The sequence below is a fragment of the Pomacea canaliculata genome, linkage group LG9, assembly GCF_003073045.1.
Source record: "Pomacea canaliculata isolate SZHN2017 linkage group LG9, ASM307304v1, whole genome shotgun sequence".
Lineage (NCBI taxonomy): Eukaryota > Metazoa > Mollusca > Gastropoda > Architaenioglossa > Ampullariidae > Pomacea > Pomacea canaliculata.
The window spans coordinates 8,677,381-8,682,272 of NC_037598.1; the positions used below are offsets into that span (position 1 = coordinate 8,677,381).

General features: G+C 42.4%; 1 long non-coding RNA gene across 1 annotated transcript; it reads right to left on the bottom strand.

The window, feature by feature from the left end:
* Positions 1–392: 392 nt before the first annotated feature.
* LOC112572008 lies at positions 393–2,843 on the bottom strand. Its single transcript, XR_003100931.1, has 3 exons — positions 2,755–2,843; positions 1,978–2,399; positions 393–1,242 (listed from the first exon to the last, which is right to left on the bottom strand). It is a non-coding gene; the product is annotated as an uncharacterized LOC112572008 (long non-coding RNA).
* Positions 2,844–4,892: the final 2,049 nt, after the last annotated feature.

Consider the following 4,892-nt stretch of genomic DNA (forward strand, 5'->3'; position numbering starts at 1 on the left):
TAGTGCATGACATGACAGTTGCTCACAACAGGGAATTAGTAAGGTGACAGAATCCCTTTTTGTTTTCCCTCCCCGCTGAACACACACACTCACATAGGGCAGTCTAGAATTCACTACACTCCTTCTCTCTCACTACTAGCTGCATCTGTCTTTTTATCTTTCTTCCTGTCTCTCTTTTTTCTCTCACCCCTCTCCCTTCCAATTTTCTGTTTTCCTGTCTGTGATTATTCCCAGCAGGACCAAACACCTTAGTCGTCACATTCAAGGGAAGCAACCGATATAGGGGCCCCCGAGTAGTCTGAAGAGAGAGATGCTCGAGTCACCAAAAACAAGGCCCTTAATCTCCAGCTCGCGAGTGCAAGGCGAGGGCACGTGTACAAGAGGCAGTGGCAGCAAGCAGAAACATTTTTTTAAAAGTTGGGGAAGTCAAAATTGAAAACAATGGCAAACGGGGTGGCGCGTGTTTGGGCGAGACTGAGAAACAAGGCGGAGTCAAGGAAAGAACGCCATTGCGTCTAGTGCCGAGGCCTGCAGCACAGCACATGGCGAGATGTCAACGCAAAAATGTGCTTCTGATAACCTGCTACCCGTTTTGTTACAGAAAACATTTTTTCTTAAGTTGACTTTTATTCTTATGGGCCAACGTGTAGCAGGGTAAAAAAACTAAAATAAAGTTAAATTCAAGGACTATCATTTCGATAAAATTAATAACAAGCAAAAAACTTTGCAGACGATTCCAGAAACACTTACTAATCTTAACTGACAAACTCCGTCCGCACTCACTTACACACTCACAATCATTTGCTTACTTATCCATGTCATATGTTTTTGATAGCTAAACATATTTTTTTTTGTTTTCGATAGAGTTGACATGAAGTAATCCAGAGTTCGACTGGAAAGGAATATCTTTTCCAGCTTTGGCCTTAACCAACAGAAAACATTTCAACATTGAGCATCACAGCCCGCAAACCAAGCGCCCTTTCGTAAGCAGACATAATTTGTCCTCCAGGGACAGCTGAAATGAGATGGCTAATAGCCGCCGAAGGGTGTTTGCTCTAAGTGGAAAATTAATTATAGTTTCCTCGCTCCCCCGATGGCAGGAAGACGTACATCTGTGATCGGACGAAGAGTCTGTGCTTTCGCAGACACATTTGAAGATAAAGTTTTCGAATCCTGCAGCTTGGTTACCACCACATGGGTATGCGAGGGGACACATGTCTGTTCACTCTTGTTTCGAATCATCTAGAACAGAGGACATATATTTCTAGTAAATACGGTCATCTCTCACTATATCACGTTTCACTTATTGCAGCTTCACTGTATCTATTTTTTAAAATTCATCTCATTCTGTATCGCAGAATTTTGCGGTAGATTGTTTATTCATAAAGAATTCATCGCAATAGTACAGAAATTGTATCTAGTTGGTTGATTTGGCGGGAATGTGCTTGAACCTAGGGGGTAATTTCGCACTGAGTGAAGAGGAAGGGGGAGAAAACAGTACCCGGGGTACTCCAAACAGCCCTGTGAACAGGTGTCACACCCAGAGCTCGTTAGGAGACGAAATCATAGCCCTGGTCCTGTCACCTCAGTGGAGACAAGTATTTTAATCACCACTCTACCGGGCACCACAGCTTATATTATGTCCTGATGTTATGGATTCCAATGCAACCATTGATGGTGAGATCAGGTCATCAGCGATATTTGGTCAGAAAGTGTGAAATGAATCGTTTTTATTTTTATTGAGCAAAAGAACTGAAAGTTTGCTTTGACTTTAAAAACTTATTTAGCTATTTTTAAAAGGACGATTCCCCACAAGTGAATGCCATCTGTTGGCTCAATGTTTGTAACCAAGACAGTCAGGGGTTGGTGTACAGCGTTCCGATCTTGTCTAGGGTACACTGTTCTTTTTCTACATGTAGCAACTTAGTTTTCTAATGAAAATCTTTACGTATCCTGTTCTTTAGAAAAATACATTACCTTAATGTCATTCAGCTGCGAAACAAAGTATTTGATCTGAGAACATCCACACAGCTTCTGTATATATTTAAGATCGTCCACTGAACACAAACAGCTTTGTTTAGGGCGGCGGTTTGTAAACACACACATCATTAGTGCATTCAAGTCGTGCTGTACTTGCAATATGAAAATATCAGCGCCCTCACGTATACAGAAGCAAACTCAGACGAAAGGTGGGATGTTGCGAGCGAGCGAGAGAGAGAGAGTCCTTGTTACAATCACAATACAGACAGCTGTGACAGCTGTGAAAGCTGTGACGAGTTTCCTTCGCGACGGGTATGCACATGGGCGGCGGAAGAACGTATCCATTCTCATGTTTGTTTGGGCAGGAGTTTTTGACATCTCGCTAAACTCTCGCCACATCCCGATGAAGGGAGGCCACCCTGGAAGTAGAAAAAAAGGGGGAGGGCCCAGCGAGGCAAAAGTTCAGGTGCACTCACCACTTCATCGCAAAGGACAAATAAAGAGAGAGAGGAAGAAGGCATGAACACGTGAGAACAAGTAAATTTTTTTCTAGGTCGTTCCCAGTCTAGTTTTCTTCATGTTAAAACTTAACAACAGTTGTCATAGATACTAGCCAATAAAGTAAGGGAGGCTTCAGTCGACATCGTGTCTACATCCTCTAAAAGTCAGCCACCCCATTGCCAGTCCTATTTCCGTCGCCATTAAGTGCAGTCGTCACGGAAAAAACACTTCCGTGGTTTGTAAATGTTCTATTAGTGTCTAGGCACACAATACCTGCGTGGATACTTGACCCCTACACAGCACTCTCTACGTTCGCTACACCAACAAACACTCAAAGATTCCAGTACCTTCCACACCGGAAGTCCACCATACGTCATTTTTTAATGACGCAAGCCTGGTGACGTCACCCCATCTGAGTTGACGTGTAATGTTTGACTGTAAAATCGATGTGGACGGTGAGACACAGGTATGGCCCAATCAGCGAGCGTGTTATAAAAATTATGTCGCTGTGCATCACGTGGTATGTTGGATTTGAAGCCCTAGAGTAGGTCGCGCGAGAATTTTGTTGGTGCATTGGCATGAAGATGTCTTTGCAAACAACCGTAAGGCAGGGCAGCTACATCCTGTGTGAAACGCATTACAAAAAGTTAGTTTATTACTAGAAGTAATTGTTTTAAATTACAGTCAGCAAAACTAATTTTGTGTTCTTCTGCTAAATTGTTTTCACCCTTCCTCTTGATCATGCAAAAAACACACACACACAGATATTTAAAAAATTCGATATCTTCACGAAATCAAGTTTTTCATTCAGTCTCCCTATCATTGACTTAAAAAAAAACAGCAACCTAACCATCAAATTCGATGATCCCAATTTTTTCTTGCTGTTCAGTTGCTTAAGGCCTCACGTTGGTGAGTATCATTCACTTACATTCAACAACTTTCACACTCATACCCCTGGGCACTAACCCTCGTTTTCAAGTATACGAATCTGTAAATCGCGACCTAAATGCAGAGCTGTTGACGTAGCCGTTAGGTCTGCGTTCATGTCTATGACCACTGAAGTCCTTCCCTCAATCCACCCCCAAAATTAAAATTGTTTTCTTCGTGAGTCTCAGATAGCTAGCAGTGATGATGGTTTTCTTTCTTTTTTTTTTTTATTGGAGCATACTGCGTACTACCCCGCCCCCCATTGCAGAATTTGCAGACAGTTCTATACCTCTGCTTTTCTCCCTCCTACCTCCCTCTGCCCCTCTCTCTTCTTGCCGGCCATTTCGTTCAAGCCCCAGAGGCGCCACCTAGGGAGAAAATCAAAGAGGGACAACCTCGATATACCAGCTGCAAATAATTGCGCCAAGCTTCGACTAGCCTTCATTAAAAAAAATGAACACAGGCTTACACCAACAAGGTTGGTTTGGAGGAGAAATTAAACTAATTTTCTCAAACCGTCAGTCTCCAGTTACCAAATCTTTGCCCACAGGGAGACGAGGAGTTGGCGGCAAGGAGGAGAGACTTGTAGTTACATGGCTGCAGTTGTCGTTACACGGCGGGCGAAGTTCGTGGTGGAGGCATTTCATCAAAACCTTGACCGTGTGTAGGCCACACAGTTTCTAACAGGTTAGTCAGTAAAGAAATGACTTGCAACACACCTTTCCGACTAATTCAGATCCTCGTATCATGTTTCTGGACAGCAAATTTGTGTATTTGGGAAAGATAATTAGCAGACCTGTTTCTCCTTTCTGTCCTCCACTTCTGCATCTTTAAATCTTCATTTTAGTTTGTTCTCCCTTTTCTCTGTTCATTGTCTTTTTACCCTTTATTTGTATTCGTCCTTCTCTTTGTTGATGTGTCTTTTAGCTGTTATCTTTTTTTCCCGCCCTCTCGTTTGTCCAGCCATCTGCGTTCTTGTCCATCTTTCTATCACTCACATATATATATATATCTCCGGTTCAGATTAACTCCCCTTGCTATTAATAAGAAGATGCATAAGTTCGATAACTCGCCAGAAACTGTTTTCAAAACCTTGTGTTTCGACATCTCTGTGCACGCCCCAACCTCGGCCCCCTGCCTCAACAACGAGATGAACAAACAACGCTGTCTCTTAATAAACACATCAGACATCACTCTCGAGAGCTTCAGACCACCCAACTTTTTATTTGTTCTGGAGTTTTTCTAACCTGCAGAGCAACACCTTTTCACCCTTAAAAAAAGGTCTAGCTCTGAGGGCTTTTTCCTGTCTTTATTATTTTTCTTATTTTCGTAGAACAGTTGCTGTTTAATTTCCTACATATGAGAGTTTTTCTTACATTCATACACAAGTTTTGCCTGACAACCGATAAAGTGATGTCAAGAATATTCTGTCACTGTTCGCCAGCACTTGCATTTTTCACAATGTTTTTTATAGACACAAATGA